This window comes from Lactuca sativa, chromosome 9 (assembly GCF_002870075.4).
Source record: "Lactuca sativa cultivar Salinas chromosome 9, Lsat_Salinas_v11, whole genome shotgun sequence".
Classification (NCBI taxonomy): Eukaryota; Viridiplantae; Streptophyta; class Magnoliopsida; order Asterales; family Asteraceae; genus Lactuca; species Lactuca sativa.
In genome coordinates, this window is record NC_056631.2 from 21,898,587 (window position 1) to 21,926,382 (window position 27,796).

The 27,796-nt window shown below is 38.5% G+C and overlaps 1 pseudogene; it reads left to right on the plus strand.

Moving 5' to 3' along the window:
* LOC111899255 (tubulin alpha-3 chain-like) lies at window positions 1-26,619 on the plus strand (annotated as a pseudogene).
* Window positions 26,620-27,796: the final 1,177 nt, after the last annotated feature.

Here is a 27,796-nt window from a genome sequence, read left to right on the forward strand (position 1 = left end):
ATGAGTGGTGATGAAGATCATGGTGGCTCTGAGGAGGAATTTCTGTTAACGAGAATAAATATCGGTGGTGACGGTGGCAGAGGTACGGGTGGTCGTGACGAATCATGTCGATTGAACTTCGACGGGTTTTGGTTCTCGTCGGAACATAAAAAGAAGCTTCCTCGAGGAGGTTTCCACAACTACCTTGGGGTTTTAGGTAAAGTTTTTCAGTTATACCATTCACATTATGTGTTGCTTTTGATTGCTTTATTTGAATAATTTGATTTATAAGTTGCTAATACTATAAACTTTTTGTCAGTGATGTGAAAATCTCTTTTGTTTGTTAATTTATAATTTTATTGATCTGTTTTGTTTGTTTTTATGCTACTGATTTCTTCCAAATGGTAGTGCATGGATTCCTAATATAGTTGAAGTGATTAAAAAGTTGCTACCAATGATAGCAATAGCATTTTGGTTGACCAAAAGTTGATTGATGGTCCAAATGCAAATGAAAAAGGGAAAATGCTCATTCCTCTCATCGCAACATTTCAAGTAAGTTGCTTCTTTGAAATTTTGGGGATGTATAAGAATCAAACAAAGGGAAAGGAAAAGGGACCCTACAACAGTGTTCTCTCTACACACTCTCTTTTAGAACACATAGATGTGGATATGCTTTTAGACAATGAAGCCATTTATGACATCTATAGAAGATCATTAGACATTGAGAGACCTACATACATGAACTTAAACAAATTAATCTCTCAAATCATATCATCTTTAACAACTTCCTTACATTTTGATGGAGCAATTAACGCTGACATCAGAGTTTCAAACAAATCTTGTCCCATACCTACGTATCTATTTCATGCGTTCATCATATGCCATTGTGATATGAGCTGAAAAAGCATACCATGAGCAATTATGAGTTCCTGAAATCACAAATGCACTATTTGAACCTGCAAGCATGATGGCTAAATGCGATCCAAGGTACAGTTGTCAATAGCGACCATAGCGGTCGTTATAGCGAATAGCGTGGCGAAGCAATCATCGACCACTATGGACTAAATAGCAACAGAAAGCGGGAAATTTAGCAATCGGGTTATTTTTCTTTTTTCTTTTTTTTTAAAATTTGGAATAAACGTATTAGGGTTGACGACTTGACGCTAACTAAAATCATGTCGCGTTCGCTACTTCGCCTCCCGCATCTATGCTTTGGACTTGCTCTGCGCCTCCGATTCCTTGCGTCCACCTCCGGTGAACCCCACCAGGCTTTTTCTCCGGTGACTTCTCTAGCTTCGACCAACATTTTCTCCGGCAACTTCAGATCCGATTGGAAGTTTTTGTTATTTTTTTTTCTTTTTTCTTTTTTTTGTTTTCACTTGTTTTTGCTCTCTTTCACTTTGGTTTGATGATTAGGCTTAGTATTACACTTCTAATTCATGCTTTTATCACTGCTACTTTCTTAGAAATGGCTAGTAAAAGAGAAACCGATCCTGGTTGGGCTTATGGTACAAAGATCGAAGGAAATAGCCAATGGGTGCAATGTAATTTCTTTTCTTTTGTGTCAAGAGGGGGATTACAAGGCACAAGCACCACCTTGTTGGTGATACCGCTCAAGTAGCAAAGTGTTCAAAAGTCCCATCTGAGGTAAAGGCTTTCTTTAAAGAAACTTTTGATAAGAAGAAAAAAGAAAAAGAGGCAAGGAATATCATACCACACTTTGATGATGTTGTCGATCTAGATGAAGAAGTAAATGATGACGAATTGAACACTCAAAAGAAGCGTTCCCCTGTTTCATCCTCCGGATCTGTAACACCCCGTTCTAAGAGTAACTATTCCTGGATCCCCGAGACCAAAAGTAAGGGCGTTTTGGTCTTTTATGGGCAATGGGTTTTATATGGGAAGGCTTCGAGTCAGGGAGTGTTGCTAGAAGCGTAGGGCTTCTTCCCACCTTTTCGAGGATATAAAGTCTTTCAGAAACGGACTTAGAATAAAGCAGTAATGACACTTTGAAGATAGTGTCAGTATTGGTCCCTTAATGGAAAAAGTTGTCAAAGGAAGGCCATGCATGCATTTGGGACACGCGTGGGTACGCCTAGCGTAGGCTGGGTTACGCCCAGCGTAATGGAGTAAATGAAATGCGGAGTTCCTCAACGTACGCCCAGCGTACAGGATGTATGCCTAGCATACGTCCAGTGCCCGGAAACCGTAATTTTAGGGTCAGCCACTATATAAGGAACATTATGGTTCCAACCCCAGCCTCCATATCTACCCTCTTACCCTCAGAAAACCTAAGTAGCCATCCTTCTTCCATTGTTGTTGATATTTGACCTTGGGGAGCTTGGTTTGACAAAGGAGAGCCTAGAAAAAGAAAGAAGAAGTTGTCAAGGAAGGAGTTGGGGTGGCTGGAGCTCGTAGATCTGGGAAGGCATCATCTTTTGGAGCCCTTTTGAGGTATAAAGTCTCTTGCTTGACAATTATATTGTGTAGAACTAAGTGTTATGAAGTTTTGACACCATTTCTTGTCCCAAAAACCCCAAAGTGATGCATGATGCGAGTTGGTCGAGATTAACTGTCCTTTCAGACCTTAGGAGAAGTCTTGAGTGAGAAAAATGAGGTCCCAATGGCTTTGGTTGTCTCATGTGTGATGTATGTAGGTCTTAATGGATTAAGACCTTGAGTTAAGAGCTTATTGGACGTCCCAAGTAATAAAGTTTGAGACTTTATGAATCCTAGGCATATTTGGTCGATGGATGTGAAGTTTGGGCTTAAGAGCTTAAGCCAGTAAGAACTTATGATGAATTTTAGTTCAGCGAGATTATGCCCCGCGTAAATTGATGTACACCCAGCGTAGTGGGTCAGTGTCCCGTTTCCAGTCCGTGAGAATCGAAGTACGCCCAGCATACCAAGAGGGGTACGCCCAGTGTACTCCCTCTGTTGGGTTTTGAATTTTGGGCCTTGAGTAATTGGGTTGTTTATGGGCTAGCTAGGCTTGGGTCGTGACTGAACATTATGGATGGAGTAAATTGGACCCAATAATTATTATGGCCTTGGATCTAGGCTCGTTTGGAAAGGTGGTCCCAATTTAGTAAATTGGGCCAATATTTGGCTTTGCATGAGGATTTGGTTTTGGGTCTTGGCCCAATAAGAGGAGGATGGACTTAATGAGTGTTGTGGGACCTTGGCCTAGAAAATCATGATGGTTTCTAATGTAATGATTTTGCATGTGATAGTTAGGATTTCCGGCGAGTCAGCAGTTAGAGATTTGTAGGATTCCGACAGTTGCAAGGCGAGTTATGTTGTGTTCAAGGGTCTAAGGCACCAAGGCCGGCCATTTGAATTGTTGTTTAGAGCTTATTATGTTGTGTGACAATATGCTTGCTAGTATCCTAGTATATAGGATAAGGACATGATGATATGCCTTGTTAGCTTAGTATCCTAGAGAAAAGGATAGTTGTGTGATGGCTAGTCTGTTGGATCAGCGCCCTGGTAGTTGGGTAGTGGTTATTTATAGACTGGTAGTTGGTCTTGCCTTATGTATGCTGGTAGGAGGATACCTGCAGGTTATGTATGTTGAGCAGTAACAGAGGGTATTCCATCCCGGTAGGATGATAGGGCCCTAGTATGTTGGTTCTGTAGAGTATTATGTGGTTGCTTGTTATTTGTGCATGTTTGCTAGTATAGATTGGCATTCCAACCCCATAGTTGTGTGTCAGGAGTATTCCATCCAGATACGATGATTGGACTCATAGCATGTCGACATTCCAACCCGATGGTTGAGGGGCCTGGGGTATTCCATCCCGAGGGATGATTGGACCCATAGTAGTAGTAGTAGTTACCGTATGTATAGGAGGTGGGGCATTCCAACCCGATGGTTGTGGGCCAGGAGTATTCCATCCCGATAGGTTGATTGGACTCATTGTATGTTGGCATTCCAACCCGATGGTTGAGGGGCCTGGGGTATTCCATCCTTAGGGATGATTGGACCCATAGTAGTTATTGTTGTACGTATAGGTGAATGGGCATACCAACCCGATGGTTGTTGGCTGAGAGTATCCCATCCAGGTAGGATGATTGGGCTCGTAGTACGTAGGCATTCCAACTCGATGGTTGAGGGATAGGGGTATTCCAACCGGAAGGTTGATTGGACCCGTAGTATGTTGTTCTTCGCTGTATGCGTATGTTTATTTGTGTATGGGTACTTTGGGGGAAACTCACTAAGCTTTCGGGCTTACAGTTGTGGTTTATTGTTTCAGGTGCTTCAGGAGATCGTGGCAAGCCGAAGGCGTGATCGTACCGCTCCTAATGTTTTATGATTTATGTGATATGGTTATGGGGGAATACTCTGATGTTTAAACTATTTTGAAAACAAGATGTATGATCTTAATGGTTTTTGAATGAAATAAAATGTTTTAATTTGGTTGAAATTTTTGGTCGTTACAAGTTGGTATCAGAGCCTTGGTTTGAGTGAATTGGAGGAACATTCGTGTGAATCCAGTCTCAAATCAAGGAGAGGTTTTCAAAAATGATTTTCAAATGGTTTTCAAAATAAGTAAGGGAGGACGCAGAGGGTACGATCAGCCGGAGCCAGTAAGTTACCCCAAAATACCATACAAGTTATTTGTTTTTGAGATATGTTAGAACAACATGCTACTACTAGGCTAGGGATCTTCAGGAATTGCATGATAGAATTGTCTGATTTATGATTCCAGCTAGCCTAGGGTTTCCTTGTTATGAGTTATTCGGTATTCCTATAGGGGTGAGGATTGAGTGTTTGCTATGTATGTTTGTGCTTAGGGGTTGTGGTAATACTTGAGACAAATATGGGTAGATGTGGAAAGTAGTATGGGCTCGTACTACTGAAAGCACAGGATCCATACGGGTGTCAAGGAAGTCACAACCCCTAGGTTGTTGATTAGAGGTTAGTTCTCGGCGGTTATGCGAGGAATCTGAGATTCTTATGGTTCTTTTCAGTATGGCGGATGCAAGACGTTTGGAGGCAGGATCCGGTTAGGGAACGGGATCAGGAGAGGGTGTCCGGGATGGACCAGTACCACCCGAAGTCATTGGTCAGATGAGTACAGATGAGTTGGATGCTAGGATTCGTGATATCCTGCATGATGAGGTTGCTGCTATGTTCAGAGCTGAGTTGCCAGAACTATTTGGGTCGATCAAGACCGCCAAGGTTGAGTATTTTGATGAGCATTTATGCAGCTCTTGTAAAGACAGCGGTCGCGGCAGCCGCAGCGGCTGTGGCAGCGGTAGGGGGAGGAGCCAATCGGGGTTTTCAGTATCGGGATTTCGACAATACGAAGCCCCCTACTTTTGATGGAGTTCAGGATCTGATCGTTGCTATGAGGTGGTTGTCAGACGTGGAGGGTCGCTTCTTCACGTGTTCATGCCCTGCGGATCAGAGGGTGAGGTGTGATCTTAAACTTTTGAGGCTCGAGGGCGAAGGATTGGTGGAGGTTGACCACGGGATCTTATTCTGATATGCAGCGGGTTGCGGTTTCATACGATCAGTTTCGGGAAATGTTCAGTACTCGTTATGTTCCGCAGGTTGAGAGAGAGAGAGAGAGAGAGAGGTTGGCTCAGGAGTTCCTGGAACTGAAGCAGGGTTCAGAGTCGGTGACGGAGATCACCAGGATGTTCGCTGAGAGGGTGATGTTTTGCCCGGAGTTTGCTTCGGAGCAGGCTCGGATGTCTCGATATCTGAGTATGCTCAAGAGGGACATCAGGCACTTTGTATCCACGTAGAGGTGTAGTACCTTGTTGGATTTGCAGGAAGCCACTAGGCGGCGCGAGTTAGAGATTGAGCTCCAGTTGAGAGAGCAGAGGCAGGCCCCGGTGCAATCGCTTCCTGCACCGAAGCGGATGAGGCCCGCTGATTATCGACAGGGAGGTCAGAGGAGTCGCACTTGCGGGAAGTGCGACAAGGTGCACGAGGGTAGTTGTCGTTCTTCTTCGGGGTGCCACAAGTATGGCAAGGAGGGCCACATAGCCAGGGATTGCAGGCAGTCGACTCCAGCGGCAGGGGTACGACTTTGTTATCATTATGATCAGGTGGGCCATATGAAGGCTAGTGTCCTCTACTGGCTGCCAGGTCAGTGCAGGCCCCAACGCCAACCACTTTGAGACTTACTGATGGAGGTCAGGGTCAAGCAGAGCCTCCGAAGGCTCCAGGGCGTGCTTATCAGCTTGTGACCGAGGAGATCAGATCTGAGCCAGAGGTGGCAGTCGGTATGTTTTCTACCCTATCTTGTTTATGCTTTGATTATGAGATGTTGTATCTTGCATGAGATGTTTTAGTGTTGTATGTATTAGAGGAGAGCGAGTATTGAGGGTTCTTAGAGGGTTAACATCCAATGCGGAATTCGTGAGAAAGGAACGTTATGGTTCGAGAATTTGGGAACATTCAGCAGGAACTTAGTTTCCTTGAAGTTCGGTGTATTAGTGGGTTCAATTAAGCAGCGTGTTAGCTTCGCCGCCAGCGGATGGTGGTTAGTGCCCTAAGTGGGCGAGAATCGGAAATTCTCAGGTAAGCCGCTGGTTGTAGAAGGTTGCCTAACGCGGCTCGAATGTTGATTATTGGGGTAGTGCGATTAGGCGATTCAGTTATAGTAAGGGCTTGCATGTGTCGAGGAAATGCGGCAGGCTATGTATGGGCTGCTGGTTATGCGATCAGTCTCTAAGTACGTATGCATGATATGAGATAGCGGTGGGCACTGCTAAGGGGTGAGGTATAGCAAGGATTTGTCGCTGTGACAATGTTGGATGATGTGTGGGCAGGTTTTCAGTCTCCTTGGAGGAGGAGGGGGATAGTGGCTCCAGATTGGAGGTTTGGACAGAGGAAAATGAGATAGCAGTTTAACAGATGCGGGAGCAGTCTGGACCGGTGATGAGGATTGTGTAAGATATTGCAGTCGGAGGTCAAGGACCTATAGATCGTGATAGGGAGGTATGAGTGGGTTACAATCAGATGTGGCGAACCAAAGAGTTCGAGGGTGACGCAAGGACAAGGTCCTTAGTTCCAAGTATGGTTACAGGGTTGAGTTAGGTATATGGAGGTATTCCAATTTGGGGTATTCCATCATGAGGATGACCGGACCCTATGATTGATTGGACCTGATGTGTTTGGTATTCCAACCCAATGGTTGATTGAGCCAAACATGTGTAGGGATACGAGGGTATTCCATCCTAGGGATGAGCGGACCCGCCGTAGGCATGCCTGGTATTCCAACCCGAGGCTGATTGGGCCAGGGTGTGAGTGTTGGTTTGGTAAGAGCATTGTTTGTATGTACGTTTGAGTATGAGTAAAAGAGAGCAAGTGTGGCCGACAGCAGAGTATGACTCGTGGTCCTATTTTCAGGTTGGAAATTCAGGTTCCCACGGTTGAGTAGTTGCTTTTCATAGCAACGGGAAGAGGTCAGGGGATGGTAAGTTTGGATAGCCTGTCTGGGAGACGGATTCAATCTAACTTTCCGAGTTCAGGGATTTTTGGAGAGGTAAGTATTGAGACTGCATGAGAAGAAGTAGGTATCTCTTCGAGGAGGAGTTCTAGTGGGGCTAGCCTCCCTTGGTGGTCATCACGCTTGAGGGGCGTGAATGTGCTTTTCAAGGTTATGGATAGCCAGAGTTGGCAATTGGCGATTTCGAGGGCGAAATCATATTTAAGTAGGGGAAAATTGTAACGCCCCGTTCTAAGAGTAACTATTCCTGGATCCCCGAGACCAAAAATAAGGGCGTTTCGGTCTTTTATGGGCAATGGGTTTTATTCGGGAAGGCTTCGGGTCAGGGAGTGTTGCTAGAAAGGTAGGGCTTCTCGCCACCTTTTAATGGATATAAAGTCCATCGGAAACGGACTTAGAATAAAGGAGTTATGACACTTTGAAGATAGTGTCAATATTGGTCCCTTAATGGAAAAAGTTGTCAAAGGAAGGCCATGCATGCATTTGGGACACGCGTGGGTACGCCCAGCGTAGGCTGGGTTACACCCAGCGTAACGGAGTAAATGAAACGCAGAGTTCCTCGACGTATGCCCTGTTGGGGTACAAAGTTATTCATGATTGACTTTGTAAATGTTTGACTTTTGTAAAACCCACTTGCATGTGGAGTATTAGCCTTTTGACACATGTGTTAGTGAGAGTGAGAAAGAGAGACATGTAAACACTTCTATATAAGTGGGTTTAGTCCACATGTAGAAGTGTGCTTGAGAGATGTGAAAGTTGAGTGTGTAAGTGTGTGTTATTTATGTAGTCTAGATCTAGATCCTTTTTGTAACACCATATACAATCAATACATCTCTTAAACACCCAAATCACCATGTTCAATTGTGCAAGCTTTAATTCCGCATGCCAAACCATGTTTTATGTCACTACAATTGGTATCAGAGCTACGAAGGACAATCCACTCTGTTACTCAAGTTCTCACAAATTGAGTGACTCCGACTGTTTACAAAGGGGGAGAATGTTGAGTCTTTTTGTTGTAAAAGTTGAAACTTTGTCTTGTCTATTTCGCATGTTTATTTACTAAGTCATCTAATGTCGAAGCTAAAATGTCTAGACTTATTATTTTTTGTACACTCATGTTTCCTATAAAGAGGGACTGAGGATAGAAGTAGAGACACGGGTCATTCTGCTTATTGTAATCAGTATTGTATTCGAATTCTTTGTTCAATACAAAATTGTTGATTAATATTTACATCTAGTGTTCATTTCATTCATTACTCATTCATCTAAATCATGATTGCTTTCTAAATCTCGATTACAATTCTCATCAATTGGTATCAGAGCGGGTCTTCAAGATCAAGGTGACTTTTGAAGAACGATTCTCGATTTGGCAAAATCTGTCACAATTGGAGCAATTTTTGGTGAGTCTCTCTCTATGATCTCTCTTAATTTCATTAAATTTGTGCGTTGCGTTTTTTGATTCATGATCGTTTGATTCGGTGGATCAAATTTTTCTTGAAAACCCCCATTGATGATCCAATAATTTTTTTGATCAAATCCAACCAAAAACAAAATTTAAATTCGATTACTATTCATTGTTTGTTTTGAGAGCCCAAAATTCTGAAACTACTGTTCATGTCTGTTTTCAGCCTAATCTTGAATTACTATTCATTTTATCATCGTAAAATCCATATTCAACGATCACTTGTTGATTATCAATTCATAAGCCCAATATTCAACACTGTTCATTATAGATTTACTTTAAGCCCATTAATACTTGTTTTGATCCAATATCAGTTGATATTAATCGAATATGCAGTGTTGCTCGTATTCATCTTTATACGCTTAAAGACTTGTACATTGACAATATTCTTGCATCGTTTTTCTTTAACATGTTCTTGAGTTTCGTTTTCATTCCATCGTTTCTAATAATCGATGGTTGTTGTTTGTTAATATACAAGTGAGATTTGATTTCAAATGATTGGTATATGATTAAATCAATTTTATTCAAGTCAAAACTAAGAAATCAGGAATTGAGAATTTTATTGGATATTCCGTGATTCTTGTGATGAATGGTCAAGAACAGTTGAAGAACATGTTGAATATGATGAAGAACAGGATGATCATTCTTGAAATATGACGTTTTAATCTAAAAATCGATCTAAGAATGAGACATTTGGTGTTTATCGATTTTTCAGTGTCGATGGGCTAATGAAAAGTGAAACCTAAAGTCAAAATTGATGCTTTGATTTTCGATCAAGGAATTTCAGTTCAAAAATGGTGATGGTTATAAGTTGAAATCGAAAATTGGTTATGTCGACTGAAAAGATTTTGGAGTCGATGTTCGAAGGAGATGATTTTGGAATCGAACTCGATTTGAAATTGATGAGTTGATGTCCAGGAATCTAAGTCAATTTTGAATGTTGTGGTTTGAATGATTAAAGCGAAGTTTGGAAATTGGATGCTTGATCTAAGTGAATGTGCGAAGAGTCAAGGTTTGGATGCTTTGAGAACGAACAGTAGAGTATCTGATTTTGAAGATTGTTGATGTGTTTGGGGTGAATGAAATGCGAATGACGAAAATTTTTTGGTTGCTGATCAACAAGAATGCAATTTGGTTAACTGGATTGAAGACCAAGAATGTTCGCATACAAAAGTGATTTCACATTTGTGGTCATAATCGTGTTTTGGTTTTGTGGGTCAAAATCAATTTCGCATATGAGGTTGTATTGATTGGGTTGATGGTCAAACATGAGTTCGCATACATGGTCAAGAACGTTCGCATATAAGGTTGTGATATGGGTAGTTCGCATCTAGTACCAATTTGGAAGTCAAACAGGAAGTTCGTTCGCAATCTGTGATGTTTTGGAGATGTTCGCATCTGGAAGCAAAGTGGAGAAGAAACAGATTATGTCGATTCGCATCCCTGAACTTTCTAAGAATGACAATTTTTGACCCACTTTCGCAATGGGGTCATAAAATGACAAAAATGCAGAATTTCCATTTCGCACATTTGCAGTTTCGTAATATTGGCAGTTTATACCTAACTTCGCAAATGGGTAATAAAAGATGAGAAATTGCAGAATTTTCATTTTTGGTCCCCACAGTTTATGCGAATTTACACATTCTACCTAGTTTCGCAAATGGGGGTGTGTTTCGCCACGCACCGGGTCACTGCAAAATTTTGAAATTGATAATTTCTACCCATTTTTGAGAAATTTTGTCAAAGGCAATCCGTGAACGAAGATAAAAATTGAATATTTTTTAGATTTTCCGGATTGAAGCACAAAGTTTATGCCACATGTTAAGGGGGAGTTTTGACATGAAAAATTCCAAATAGAGCACGTTCTTTTTCCTTGGAGTTTTATAATCAAATTTCGATTATAAAAAGGGGGAGAAGTTTTATATGGAAATTTGAACTTGAATTTTTCATATTACGCAAATTTGAAGACCAAAGTGATCTTGAAGTTTTGAAGCCACGAGACGATGCAATTGGAAGTTCGGAAGTGATGTATTCGAAATGGGTTTGGTTTTATTGAAGATTTTTGGGGTGTGTTTTTATGCACAACTTTAGGGTGATTATTTGGAGTTAATCATTCGTTGCTGCTCGGATTGTAAGGTCTCACATCCTAGAGCCCAAATTGAAGAATTGAAGATTGATGTTCGTTTCGACATGTGTCACCTTTGAGGCTTGAACCGCGTAGTTGCTCGACTTTGGAAGAATTGAAGTGGGTCATTCATTCCTAACTTTGAGGGGGAGAATGTTGGGGTACAAAGTTATTCGTGATTGACTTTGTAAATGTTTGACTTTTGTAAAACCCACTTGCATGTGGAGTATTAGCCTTTTGACACATGTGTTAGTGAGAGTGAGAGAGAGACATGTAAACACTTCTATATAAGTGGGTTTAGTCCACTTGTAGAAGTGTGCTTGAGAGATGTAAAAGTTGAGTGTGTAAGTGTGTGTTATTTATGTAGTCTAGATCTAGATCCTTTTTGTAGCACCATATACAATCAATACATCTCTTAAACACCTAAATCACCATGTTCAATTGTGCAAACTTTAATTCCGCATGCCAAACCATGTTTTATGTCACTACACGCCCAATGTACAGGTTGTACGCCCAACGTACGTCTAGTGCCCAGAAACCCTAATTTTAGGGCCAACCACTATATAAGGAACATTATGGTTCCAACCCCAGCCTCCATATGTGCACTCTTACCCTCAAAAACCCTAAGTAGATGTCCTTTTTCCATTGTTTTGGATATTTGACCTTGGGGAGCTTGGTTTGACAAAGGAGAGCCTAGAAGAAGAAAGAAGAAGTTGTCAAGGAAGGAGTTGGGGTGGCTGGAGCTCGTAGATCTGGGAAGGCATCATCTTCTGGAGCCCTTTTAAGGTATAAAGTCTCTTACTTGACAATTATATTGTGTAAATCTAAGTGTTATGAAGTTTGGACACCATTTCTTGTCCCAAAAACCCCAAAGTGATGCATGATGCGAGTTAGTCAAGATTAGCTGTCCTTTCAGACCTTAGGAGAGGTCTTGAGTGAGAAAACTGAGGTCCCAATGGCTTTGGTCATCTCATGTGTGATGTAGGTAGGTCTTAATGGATTAAGACCTTGAGTTAAGAGCTTATTGGACGTCCCAAGTAATAAAGTTTGAGACTTTATGAATCCTAGGCATATTTGGTTGATGGATCTGAAGTTTGGGCTTAAGAGCTTAAGTCATTAAGAACATATGAGGAATTTAGTTCAGCGAGATTACACCCCGCGTAAATTGATGTATACCCAATGTAGTGGGTCAGTGTCCCGTTTCCAGTCCGCGAGAATCGAAGTACGCCGAGCGTACCAAGAGGGGTACGCCCAGCGTACTCCCTCTGTTGTGTTTTCAATTTTGGACCTTGAGTAATTGGGTTGTTTATGGGCTAGCTGGGCTTGGGTCGTGACTGAACATTATGGATGGAGTAAATTAGACCCAATAATTATTATGGCCTTGGATCTAGGCTCGTTTGGAAAGGTGGTCCCTATTTAGTAAATTGGGCCAATATTTGGCTTTGCATGAGGATTTGGTTTTGGGTCTTGGCCCAATAAGAGGAGGATGGACTTAATGAGTGTTATGGGCCCTTGGCCTAGAAAATCATGATGGTTTCTAATGTAATGATTTTGCATGTGATAGTTGGGATTTCCGGCAAGTCAGCAGTCAGAGATTTGCAGGATTCCGGTAGTTGCAAGGCGAGTTATCCTCACTGTACTCAAGGGTCTAAGGAACCAGGCCGGCCCTTTGAATTGTTGTTTAGAGCTTATTATGTTGTGTGATGATATGCTTGATAGTTTCCTAGTATATAGGATAAGGACATGAGGATATGCCTTGTTAGCTTAGTATCCTAGAGAAAAGTATAGTTGTGTGATGGCTAGTTTTGTTGGATCAGTGCCCTGGTAGTTGGGTAGTGGTTATTTATAGACTGGTTGTTGGTCTTGCCTTATGTATGCTGGTAGGAGCTTACATGCGAGTTATGTATGTTGAGCAGTAACAGAGGGTATTCCATCCCGGTAGGATGATAGGGCCCTAGTATGTTGGTTCTGTAGAGTATTATGTTGTTGCTTGTTATGTGTGCATGTTGGCTAGTATAGATTGGCATTCCAACCCGGTGGCTGTGGGTCAGGAGTATTCCATCCAGATAGGATGATTGGACTCATAGCATGTCGGCATTCCAACCCGATGGTTGAGGGGCTTGGGGTATTCCATCCCGAGGGATGATTGGACCCATAGTAGTAGTTACCGTATGTATAGGAGGTGGGGCATTCCAACCCGATGGTTGTGGGCCAGGAGTATTCCATCCCGATAGGTTGATTGGACTCATTGTATGTTGGCATTCCAACCCGATGGTTGAGGGGCCTGGGGTATTCCATCCTTAGGGATGATTGGACCCATAGTAGTTATTGTTGTACGTATAGGTGAATGGGCATACCAACCCAATGGTTGTTGGCCGAGAGTATCCCATCCCGGTAGGATGATTGGGCTCGTAGTATGTAGGCATTCCAACTCGATGGTTGAGGGATAGGGGTATTCCAACCGGAAGGTTGATTGGACCCGTAGTATGTTGTTCTTCGCTGTATGCGTATGTTTATTTGTGTATGGGTACTTTGGGGGAAACTCACTAAGCTTTCGGGCTTACAGTTGTGGTTTATTGTTTCAGGTGCTTCAGGAGATCGTGGCAAGCCGAAGGCGTGATCGTACCGCTCCTAATGTTTTATGATTTATGTGATATGGTTATGGGGGAATACTCTGATGTTTAAACTATTTTGAAAACAAGATGTATGATCTTAATGGTTTTTGAATGAAATAAAATGTTTTAATTTGGTTGATATTTTTGGTCGTTACAGGTGTTGGATTAATGTCTAAGTCCATAACTATAATTGGTAAGACTTGACCCGACCCGACATGGTCCTTTTGGGTTGCATGGCATCATGCATTTGGATAGACTATAATGAGAGAAATAACACTTAAGGTTTGCTAATATATTATAATTTATAATATATTAATAATATTATTTAATTAGTATTGATCAAGAATTAATCTAGAATTAATTAAGTGATCAAAAGAAGACTAATTAAATATATGGGTTGATTGTGTAAATCGTCCATACTTGTATAGTGGGCTAATGCTCCATGGATTATCAAGTTAGGCTAAAACCCATATGATGCTCCATGATGTATTTGAACCCATGGATCCAAGGAAATGGAAAGGCATGACAATTAGGGTTTACCCTAATTGTAACAACTATATAAGATCATATTATTTGGGAAAAATCGGCCACTAAGTAAGGAAGAGAAGGGCTAGCCGATTTTAGAAGTGTTCAAGTTTCTCTCAAGTTATTCCAAGTGCATTTGGTGTTGTGTGAGCCATTTGAGTTGTCACACTTGGGGCACTAGGCACTCAAGCTTCTTGAGAACATTCTACACCAAAGAGGTATATATTCTATCTTGTTATATTCATTGTTTTGTATGCTAGATTAGGATAATACCTTGGATGTTCATATTTACATGTATAATAGAGAAAACATAGATCCAAGGTATTTAGGGTTGCATGTACACTTAGGAGTTTTAGAATGCTCAAAACCCTACAGTGGTATCAGAGCTTAGGCTTGTTTTCTTGTTATACCTGCAAAAGTAGCTGAAAAAAATCAAATTTTGATGCTGTCTTCTCAACAGACTCGCCGAGTCCAAGGCAAAATGCATCCAACTCACCGATTTGGTTCGTGCACTCGACGAGTTGGACCCCCTAACAACATATATTCGATTGTTTTGGCTGGAATTGGACTAGGAACATTACCCTAAGATGTTTTTGGACTTATAAACTTGTTTTTGATGTGGTAATGTTCATGCTAATCCAATTTCTAAGACAATTGTCATAATTTCAAGATTTGTATTAGTTTGTATGTTCATGCTAATTTCTTGAAGATTGATGATTTGAATTATCTTGTTCTTGGATTAATAGAAAAGTTGTGTGATATAGTTGATTTCAATCCATTTTAATCTAAGAGTTGATTCCAAAGTGTGTTTTTGTAACTTGTCCTCAAGTTATATGAAAAGTCACATTTAAGAATCATAAAACTCATAAAAGTTGGCAAAGGTTACAAAATGAAGAGTCTAGTTCTAATTAAATGGTTTTATGACTTCATAACTTGTCCTCAAGTTATGGAGGTTCAAGAGTCTCTTCATTAAATAAAAAAAAAGTGTAACCTTAATTAGTTCCATAAGTTACAATAAAAAAAAATTATTTTTTTTTATTAATTAGTTTAAAGTCTTCCATAACTTGTCCTCAAGTTATGGAACTTGAAGAGTTTTTAATTAAAACTATTTTAAACTCATAAGTTATGGAATTAATTAGTTTTGAATAGTTTCAAAACTTTCCCTCAAGTTTTGGAATTTGAAAAAGTTTTCTCTTATGAATACTTTAATTCCAAGTTAAGCCCTTAGGATTTTAAAAGTTAAAATTCAGTCCTTATACTTTATAATATTATAAGTCAATAATATTTATATATATGTATAAGAGTAAAAGTCAGTCTTACCATTAGTAGGCCTCATTCACGAAGCCGGTCTATAAGGGGGGGTATAAGGTTAATGCCTATAAAATGGCAGTTTAATGGGTGTCCACTCTCACCCATCGCTTCCTTGACTGGTGCAGGGTCGTTAGCCGAACGGGTAGGACAAAGACTATAAGTTCTCCCTTCATTAAAAGTATTAATGATAAATACTAAGTAACTAAACCTTTTATAAATTCCCAATCTTAGTTACTTAGGAAAATGTGAATAAGGTGCTAACCCATGAAATTACACTTTGCACTTTGCTTAAGTCGGTTGGTGGAGCGTGTGTGGTTTACCGGCACACTAGCTTGATTTAACAAGGTTGGAAAAGGGTTTCTTAAAGTTTATCATAGGCCGGTGGAGCGTGTGTGGTTTACCGGCACATCGGTTGGGTGATAAACATTTAAGAGTACCAAGTAATTTGCATGGTTATTTCACACCTTGTTTTGTGATCCTCGGCATCCCAGTCACAAAACCTGAAGGGCACATTCGAGATTGAAACATGCCATTGAAAAGTTTAGTGAATCTCAAAAGATCTAGGAGTTTCAAATCCAATTAAAACTTAATTATATTTCGTTTTTCGTGGTGGAAATTGGTAAATCATCATTTACCTACCTTCAACTATTTTATAACTTGGATTACGACATCCCTCTTCCAGTTATAAATAGGTTGTTGGGTCCTAGCCTTAATATTTCATATTGGGTGTTATATTAAGGACTTTTAAATCAACTAAACTTGAATATCTCCCAAAAGATGTCTAGTTCAGACATCTATGATCTTCCCAAATCTCTTGGAACTTCACTTCCTCCACTTCCTCCAAATATTCTCCCTAACCCACAAGTTCAAGGTCACTCAAGCCCTATTGGCAAGGCAAGGTCTAGGTATGATCACATCTCGGAGATAAAGTCACATATTGACAAGCCGGGAGAGTTGGATGTCAAAGTATTGAGAAATTTGGTGGTTAAATCACTTTCTAAGTCACCTAGTGAGTTCCTTTGGGACTCTTATGAAACAGACTATGACAAGACCCTTAATGATCTTATCTATTTGCTTGGTACTGCTGAATCAGCAATGATTTGGAAGGCTAGTAAAGCAAATTTGATTAGAAGATCAACTTCCCAAAACTTTATGGACATTGACAATGGTGACACTGGAAATCCAGAAAAAAACATTCTCTTCCCAATGGAAAGGGGATCGGCCATAGTCAACTCGGTTGACCAAATGGTGAAGAGAAATGCTAAGTCTGTGATAGTCCAGTGTACCATTATCAAAGAGCCCATATGTTAAATTGCTAAAGGAAGGGGCATTGGTTACGAAGTTGCCAAACTTACCTAAGGATGGTAAAGTCAATGGGTTTGACTTTATTTCAGGTAAAGTCCATTGTCTAACTCTGTTAAGTTTCTACTCTGAGATTCTTGATACATGATGTGATTGGGTCACATGTTGATGTTTTAAGAATCAAAGAGAACAGAAGAAACTTAAAGAAAAAATATGCTGAATCTGATCGCGTAGATGGATTTCTATCGCATAGTTTAAAGATCGGAATCATGAGCTACTTCTTAGGAGTTATGAGATATTGCTTAGGAATAGATAACAACAAGTTTTTATATGGACTGTAAGGATTAGTTTTTCCGTAAAGTTTTTAAAATAAAAGGAAAAATTTCTGATTTTATTTATTTTAAAATATCCTTACAATGGTATCTGTGAAACTTTTTGTTGCTTATAAGATTCCATTAATAGCAAGACTGGAAATATGATTTTAATTCTTTTCATTTGTGGTAGTGTCTAAATTTACCAAATAAAGAAAATTTCTCATCATCCAAGTTTCAATTGGACCGGAACTTGGAATCATGCAAGTTGTATACTATGATGAATGAGAACTTTCAAGCATTGGAAAATTAAGACTAATTACTTGTTCACATGGATGTGTGGGTCAAGTGTAGGGCTAAGGAATCGAGTACACAGTCATGTGCACTGATCAAGCCCACCAAAAATAATCGATAAGACTATTCGTCATGATTTACTAAAGTTTAGTAAATATGGTTATACTTACAGGCTTAAGTGTGATTCTGATACATTGGAAAAGTTCCAATGTATGGCAGAGCAAATAAGAAGAATCAACTTAGGCAGAAAGATAAAAGTTTCTCAAATCTGAAAAGATGGGAGAGTAGTTAAGTATCATGTTATATGATCATCCTAATGATTTAGAGACCTTATCACAATTCATCCTCAAAGTGCATTCTGATAGCTAAGAAGAGGAGCTATGAATTGTTGAAGTGGTTAAATCAAGAAAACGAGTCATACTTCGTTCCAAAACAATCCTTAGAGTTATACTCTAAGACTGTAACTTGAGTGACATATCTTAAAGAAAGGTTTAAAAACACTAGTCAAATGTAAGAGTAAAAGGTTATCTACTCCTGTACAATTGAAATTGGTAAGTTGTGATGTTTTGGATAAAACAGAGACCAACTTAGACAAATTGTGTGAAGTGTTTGTCTTGATAAAGAATCCACACTATCCCTTGAATATGTGACAAGAGAGTCTTATATGTCAAGAGGACAGTGGGAGTCTTAAAGGTTTTGAAAATCTCAAGATCTAATAAAACCTGGAATTATTCACTAGCACACGACTTGAGGTGTATAACCTGTCGTGTTGACATTTCTGTGCCCATTCCAGTTAAAGTTGGCTTTGCATATGAGTTCTTAGAGTCCTCAATTGGTTGTATAACAACTTGGAAGCAATGGCAAGCCCTGTACTGCCAGGTGGCAAGAAGTTAAAATTGCATAAGTTCAGTCCATATGTGTTTGGATGTGTCTGTGACTAAGGTTTTGACAAATTCATATGGGTAGGAACTCATACACCATAAAAATCTAAGTGTCATAAGGTTTCTCTCCGATTTCATGAAAATGATGGTGAGGAAACACTTCCGCTAAGTAGATTTGTAAGTAGATAGTAATCTTTGCATTCTCAAAGTTGTTAGTAGGCACACTAACATGGAATTATGAGAAATAGCAAAGGTCTAAACAATTAAGACTATGATTACGGAATCCCTTTTCATAGTTCTTAAATTGTTTAGACATACCTGTGAGCTATCTAAGATAAGGTGTATGATTTTGATAAAGTCTTATCAAAGCAATCTAGTATCAGAAATCTGAACTTTGGTAAAAAAAAGTCAATAGATGATTTCTGAGTACATGTCAAAGCTAGTGGGAGCATAAGTGTTATTCTAATAATCATCATGTTATTGGGAGCATGATAATTATGATAAAGGTTGCAAGTTAGCAATGTTAATTATAGAAAACAAAAGTTTCAATTTGTGAGGTTGCAGTGGTTGAAAAAGTTGTTTTGCTATAATTAAGGGAGAGGAAATTATATTTCATTTCAATTCTAAAAGCATAGATCGAGATTTTAATCAAATTTAATCAAGGATATATATGAATTTCATCTTAGAATGGCTCAACATAAGGAAATTCTATATATGGGTTCATTATTTGCATTCTAAAATTCGATTATGATTACAGCATCCCTTTTCATAATCTGAATTATGAGAACTTGGCAAATAGAAATGAAAATATTATAGCAAAAGACTGGTTTAGTCTTTATGTGAGACATCATGAATCGTGTCTTATATGCTTCGGATATATGATTGATTACATGTGTTATATTCATCCTGTCTAAAATTTTCTAGATGCCTGGGGCATAAAGAAGGGAAAAGGTCTAGAACTGGATATGACTAAAATAATTAAGTAATTGTCGAAGACAATCTAAGGTTTACCAAATATTGGTTGCTCAGGGATAGTTGGAAGTATAGTGTTAATTGTTGGAAGGACCGTATTGACATATTCTGAAAAGAGACAACTCTTGTTCAGAAGTGATAGTCTAAAAGGGTATGTGGAAATGAACCCGTTGGTGGAAGTTGTTCAATATGTTTGTATAAGATTAGGAAACTTAATGCAAGAATGATGTTTCCAAGGAGTTGATCTCCTTTGGAATGCTCTGTAATGTTTGTTGTCAAATCTTTGTGACTTTGTGCACAATCATTACAAGAGAATCATTGCATATAAGTTGAGAATCTAATAGATTTAGGTAAAATGGCATGAATTTGGAATTCCTGCATTTGCCATAAGAATTCGGGAGTGTGAAATTAGAATCATTGAAAGTTTGGTCAAATGGTTTATTTCACAAAGTAAGGTTCATAGACAAACATAGTATGCACACTTGGTGTATGGCATGACTAGTGTTTAGAAAACATAGTATACATGCTTGGAGCATGGGACAACTATTGTTTTGAATTCAAGAATAAAGTTGATAGCTGAAACAGTATACAATGAATAATGTGCAATCATATGGTGATAAATAAAAGGTGTTTTATTTATATTCATAAGTTCTGAGACCATATTAGATTCATTTATTCTTGTGTTTCACTTTGCATGTTTTGACTTCCATAATAACTAGGTTATTCTTCCGGAATGACTAAGTTATTTAAACCATCACAGTCGGTCATATGTTGCAAGTAGATATGAATCAAGACTGTCATGGGTTGGCTTGTAGAGGTCCAAGTTGGTGGACAAAGTTGTGCTACAATGCTCATGAGTGCTCATAAGTTCTGAGTATTGGATTCAACCCGCGCTCATTTGAATCACTTCATGGATTTTATCACGAGTGATCATGAGACGATAATATCTTATATTCTTCAAACCTAGAGATATGAGTTGTTACTATGAGTTGGTTATACATTGATTGCACGAAACAGCATTGGTAACTCGATGTTATAAAACGTGTCTATGTGTATGATTTAACAAGTAGTAGAGCAAACCATATGAGTCGAAGTTTATCCATTCCTTTTACCTTCGGGATAAAAGTGATATATGTGGGCCCCTCGATGATTTAGCGATGACACATGTGAGTGCTTGGCCAAGCCAGGACTGATTTGATTTGCTCAATCAGTCAGTCGTCATAAATCGGAAATCAGGAAACAACAAATGGACTAAGAGAATGATTTATAATCCATGTCTCAGTCCATATGATATCTAGAATGGAGGAATATATGATCCCTTATCTAATGGACAAGTCATTGACAAAGGTCAGAGATCATCGGCAAGGTCAGAGTTCGACGGAAGCTTTTGAGAGCTACGATTGCCAGTTGGTTCTTGAAGTCATACGCAATAATAGTTTTAGACTTATCCAAGTGGGAGACTGTTGGATTAATGTCTAAGTCCATAACTATAATTGGTAAGACTTGACCCGACCCGACATGGTCCATTTGGGTAGCATGGCATCATGCATTTGGATAGACTATAATGAGAGAAATAACACTTAAGGTTTGTTAATATATTATAAGTTATAATATATTAATAAGATTATTTAATTAGTATTGATCAAGAAATAATCTAGAATTAATTAAGTGATCAAAAGAAGACTAATTAAATATATGGGTTGATTGTGTAAATCATCCATACTTGTATAGTGGGATAATGCTCCATGGATTATCAAGTTGGGCTAAAACCCATATGATGCTCCATGGATGCTCCATGGTGTATTTGAACCCATGGATCCAAGGAAATGGAAAGGCATGACAATTAGGGTTTACCCTAATTGTAACAACTATATAAGATCATATTATTTGGGAAAAATCGGCCACTAAGTAAGGAAGAGAAGGGCTAGCCGATTTTAGAAGTGTTCAAGTTTCTCTCAAGTTATTCCAAGTGCATTTGGTGTTGTGTGAGCCATTTGAGGCGTCACACTCAGGGCACTAGGCACTCAAGCTTCTTGAGAACATTCTACACCAAAGAGGTATATATTCTATCTTGTTATATTCATTGTTTTGTATGCTAGATTAGGATAATACCTTGGATGTTCATATTTGCATGTATAATAGAGAAAACATAGATCCAAGGTATTTAGGGTTGCATGTACACTTAGGAGTGTTAGAATGCTCAAAACCCTACAACAGGATCAACCGCAACTAATAAAAACACTAAAGGGCCTATCCATACATTCTACAACCAATCTGAAACAGGGGTAAGAAAAATGGGCATTTGGTTGGTACTCCACAACATAAAGATGTCCAAAAAAGTTTAAGAGCAGATGCGGTCCAAAAATTTTCATGTTGGATGTATGATGCGGGTATGGCATTCAATGTTGTGAAATACGACAGTCTAGGGCCTACAATTGAAGTGATAGCTAGACATGGTTGTGGTATGAAACCGCTTAGTTGTACCTACCGTTTCTTTTTTGGGGTCAATATCAGCAATGCAGTTCATACAACGATAAACCTAATCCGAATTATAGAGCTACGACACAATCAAACCCAAAAGAACAAAATGTTGAATTGAATCGTACCAGCCTCTACTGGGGGTTATTACTCATTTTTGTACTTGCTGTTTTACTTTCCAATTATTTCTTAAATTAAGAAAAGGAGAGAGAACTAAAATAATAGACTAATCGCTCCCTAGGGTTTTATTTTTAGGGTGGTAACGCGCTACTACTTACCGAGTCCCAATGTTGAAGCTTGAAAAGATGCACACTAAGAAAATTATGAGTGAAAATGAGGCTGAAAAGACAACATATGGATGTTCCTTAATGGCAAATGGATGGAGGGACAGAAAAGGAAGGGCACTAATAAATTTCTTAGTGAATACTCCCCGAGGAAGTATGTTCCTTGAATCAGTTGATGCATCTAGTTATTCACATACTAGTGATAACTTGTTCATTTTATTTGACCATTTCATCAAACAAGTCGGCCCGCGTGACGTTGTTCAAGTTGTCACAGATAGTGCTAGCAACAATGTTTTTGTTGGCAAGCTTGTGGAAGAGAAATACCCGCACATCTATTGGACTCCTTGTGCAGCGCATTGCATAGATTTTATATTTGAAGATATCTTTAAATTTCCATATTTAAAAAGGACACTTGATAAGGCAATCACGGTGTACACGTATATTTACAATCGTATTTTACTACTTAATATGATGAGAGAGTTCACCGGGAAAAAGGACATGGTGAGGCCCGCAAAGACCCGATTTGCCACAACTTTCATCACCTTGAATTGTTTTAAGGCTAACAAGAGGAATTTAAAAAAATGTTCACTTCTGAACAATGGAACATAAGCAAGTTTTCAAAGCTGGATGGAGGCACACACATGGCAACTACTATATTGACGCCTAACTTTTGGAACAATATAGATATTGCAATGAAATTTGGTTGTCCGTTGTTAAGTGTTCTTCGATTAGTTGATGGAGAGAGAAAGCCTCCAATGGGTTACACATATGAGGCGATGGATAGACCAAAAGAGGCGATTGCTCAGGCTTTCAAAAACAAAGAAGATAAGTATGCATAAGTCTTCAAAATCATTGACAGGAGGTGCAATTGCCAATTGCATCAACCTTTGTGTGTTACTGGGCATTACTTGAATCCGGCCCTGTATTATTAAAATCCGAATGTGGAAAATGATGATGAAGTGATGAGTGGATTGATGTCGTGTATTCATAAATTAGCATTGAACGAGGACGAGGAGATGAAGATTCATGCTGAGCTCCCAATATACCAAAGTGCACAAGGGATCTTCGGGAACCCGATAACGAAGAAAATGTGAGTAAAAATTGTACCAGGTAAATACTATAAAAATAATATACTTTGTATAATTATAATTTTTAACATATCTTTAATTCTTTATATTATTTTGTTACTAAATTAGTGGAGTGGTGGATGCAATATGGAGCATCAGCCCTGACATTAAAAAAGTTTGTGGTCAAGGTGCTTAGTCTTACTTGTAGCTCGTCAGGTTTTGAGAGGAATTGGAGCGTATTTGAACATGTAAGTAACTCTATTTTTGTGAGTTTAAGTAGATATGTATTTTGTATAATTATAATTTTTAACTTACTTTTATGTAGTTACATTCTAAGAAAAGAAACCAGCTAGAGCAACAAAAGTTGAATGACCTTGTTTATATCAAGTATAATCGGGCTTTAAGAAGGAGGTACAATATACGTGATACGATTGACCCAATTATATTGGATGATGCAAATGTTCTACATCAGACTGAGTGGTTGATGGGAGGCGAAGAAGAGGAGGAAGATGCCCCGGTCTTCGAGGGTGATAATTTAACATGGGGTCAAGTTACAGATGATGTTGGGGCATGTGAGCCACCTTATTCTCAAAGAAGTAGGAATAGGGGGGCTGTTGACAAGTCCGCATCGAGCTCCATAGGAAGATGTTTAATAGATGTGACATCCCCAAAAATCTCGGCCAGAAAAGACCGATTTTCATTTATGCTTTTAAATATTTTCAGAGTAAATCCTTTTGATTTGAAAGAGTTGCGGAATTTGTTCCCAAAAACAAAACATGATAAAACATTGTTTACCGAAGCATTTCATAAAAAGAAATGTATTTTCATTATAATCAAAACTCGGGGTGTCATGTTCCGATACAGACCAATAAGCATAAGCGAATACATTACAAGTCATATAACAAATATAAACATATGCAGACTTGTAAACAAAACAACTTGATGGTTCATCCATCTCATGCCCTTCCGCCACTACCTGTAATACAATTTAAAACTGAGTGGGTCAGGCTTGGGAGCCTGGTGAGCATATAGGGTTTTCAACCCACAATAAATATCATATTTAATTTTCACCAACCAACAATAACCCAATTACCCATTCCCGTTATTCTCACTTTAATGTCCCTAAAACAACTAACATAAGGGACCTAGTCTAAGAATATTTCATCGGGGCGACAACACATGCTTCGGGGGTACCTCAGCAATATAAGTCAAATAAGGCAACCATGAGGGGGATGGAGTACAGCGAATGAACACCCAAGTTCATTAACACCTACAGGTGGCGAACCTGCTAATGTTTCCACAAGACTGTCTAGAATAGCCAGTGGTCGTCATCTAAACTCCGCTAGATGACTCAATCAAACAACAACGAGGCCTCTCATCTGTTTATTACACACCAACTGTCTACCCATGTTCTACCCAACATATTAGTAGATAAAAATATACATTTGTATACATAGTTTAAAGAAAACCTGTATAGCATGCTTTAATCAACACATATATCACATAACAGATGAGGCACAACACACATAACACATATCTCATAAAGAAATAAGCAGATCTGTAAGATAGAAGAGAGTGAATACTCATTCACACATAATACAACCAAATATATACACATAGCACGTATTTTATATATAATACTTCGTATTATTGTATTTGGAAAGAAAATAACTACACACTCACTTGATCAGAAGATGATCGGACAGCACTACGGCTTATAAAAGTAGTATTCCTCAGCAGATCTGGAAGATCTCCTCGAAAATCGAACTTCTTGCGGGCAGAGCTTCGACTCGGGAACCGCACTTCTCGGGATCTTCGGGATCTCGGGACTTGCCTCGGGGCTAGAGTATGATACCGGGGCTTCGGGGTAGCTTCGGGGGTAAAAATGCAGAGCTTCGACACGAAAATGAGAGGGAATTGGCAAAAATACCCGGAACCCTCGCATCCTATTTATAGGAGGCTGGAGCCTCGGAGTACGCGGGGCGTACTACCCAAAACGTCATTGCTTACGTATCCGAAGTGCTCGAGTGCGAGTGTCGACATCCCTCGGAGTACGCGGGGCGTACCTCGGATCAGATCGGTGACTCCTTCGGATAATGCTTCCGAATTTTGATTTAAATTTAAATACAAAATGATTTATAAACTTCGGAAATTCATAACTTCTTCATACGAACTCCGTTTTCGACATTCTTTATATCCGCGGAAAGGTGAGACCATGCTCTACGACTTTCGTTTAGACTCCGTCGGCTAATTTTGACTTTATTTTTATTAATTATTTTTAATAGGTCGGGACAGAAACTTTCGTTATAAATTCATAACTTCTTCGTTTGACGTCCGTTCTCGCATAACTTTTTATCGCTTCGATACCAACAATGAGATCTTCGATTCTCATTTAGATTGCTTCGGCTAACAACCGCTCGATCTCAAATCGAGTAAAACAGGCTGTATACCGCTAAGCCGGAACTTCGATAAATCATAACTTCCTCATACGAAGTCAGATTTGGGCGTTCTAAATATATTCGGAAACCTCGTTTCAATTACTACAACATTAATCAAATATATTAAGTTTATTTTACACTTAAATTTTGACGCTTATTTTTATTCTTAATTAATCAAACCACATAATTAAGCAATTAAGCACAAAACACATAATACTCAAATAATACAATCTTTATTATTTCAAAACGAGTTACAGAGGTTAACTTAGACTATTATATTGCTACAAATGGCAAGCCCGGAAACACAGGCGTTACAATAGATGAGGATGATGACATTAACTTCAGTGAAGAAGAAAATGGTGTAGCTGCTTATAAAGATTTTGAGTTGGCATATGTTCAAGATGATGATGATGAGCCTGTCTATGAATATCTAGATGATCTTTGATTTGGCTTTTTGAGTTTTGACTTGCCTTTTGTTATTTATGTTTAAAAACTAACTTCTAGTTGATTACAATCGGCTACAAACATGTTTAAAAACTAATATTGTTAAGTTATTTAGCTAGTTTAATGGTTTGTTTGCTTATTCATTTGTTATAATAGCTATAATAGTTACATAAGATATATATATATATATATATATATATATATATATATATATATATATATATATATATATATATATATATACTTATCGCTAAATACGAAATAGCGGTCGGTATTTACCGCTATTCGCTATGTAGCTTATAGGTGGCCCATCTCTATTTACCGCTATTCGCTATCAATAACTATGATCCAAGGCATGGAAAGTATATGGCTTGTTGTTTGATGTATCGTGGTGATGTTGTCCCTAAAGATGTTAATGTTGTTGTTGCCACCATTAAAACCAAAAGAACTGTTCAATTTATTGACTGGTAAGAAATTAATTAGCCATGGTTAAAGTTAATTTTATTTAGAATAAAAATGAATAAATAAAGAAACTTTTGTATTAATTTTTTAGGTGCCTAACTGGTTTTAAGTGTGGAATCAATTACCAACCACCAACAGGTGTTCCAGGGGCTGATCGTGCGAAAGTTCAAAGAGCAGTTTGCATGGTAAGCACAGCATAGCTGTTGTTGTTGCTAGGTGTTTGTTCATTCGTATGTTGGTGAAGGAATGAAGGAAGGCAATAAGAATGAATATTTTTTACCTTGTAAAGATCCTTTTTTTCCTTGTTATTTTTATCTCATATACTGGGGTCTCCTTCAGGTTACATGCAGTCATTCTTACCATTCCTCATTGTATAACTCGGATTAAGAATATTCGTATAGACCAGTAGGTATCAAAATTTTAAATGTGTATGATGTTTAATAAGTCTTTTCCCTTAAACACTATGTTGATTTCCTTGTAGGTCATAAGGAATGAGGTGTTGTCATTTCACACCTACTTGACCCGAGAAGCAAAGGTAAATTTCCTCCTATTTACTGTCAAACTCTGTGCTTAACAATAACGTTACATTACTTTTTGTTTCCTGCCTAATGTCCTTTGATTGCTATATTAGGAAATCCAAAAAAATCTTGGTTTTTAAGGGTGCTTTTGAGAAGATTTTCAGTATCATTAAAGAAGAGGGAGGTTCAAAAGGTGGTGTTGTTGTGAAGGTGATTAGTTGACTCTTAGTTAAGTCTATAGCATCAATGGGTTTCTATTGTTTTTGGTTATCTTGTTATGCAAAAATATTGAATCTGTTCCAATATTTGTAACTTCACAAGACTGTCTTGAATTGTTAAGCAATCTCATTCGCAACAATGCATCAAATCAGGTATGCAGGGGCGTAGCCAATATAGGACAAGAGTGAGCCTTGGCCCACCCACACAAAATTAAGGTTATATATATATATATATATATATATATATATATATATATATATATATATATATATATATATATATGTACGTACGTATGTATGTATGTATGTATTTGTTAAATAAAAGGAATCAGGGTTGTAATATGGTCTATTCCATTCAAAACTTGAAATTAGTATAAGAGAATACATTGTTGTCTATGTCGATTAGACTCAATTTTAGATTATTTTAATGATATAAGATAACATCGTGTGCAACTTAAAATAAACAATTTAGTTAAGAATGCATATATAATTACATTTTGTTATCGTTTGAAGAATTTTGCCACTTGTTCTTATTTTGTATGTTATTTGGTCTACCCTAAAACAAAATTCTAGCTACAACATTGAGGTATGTGTTTCTTTTGTTAAAATATTTGCTGGAGTGAAGTTTTTTTTATTTATTT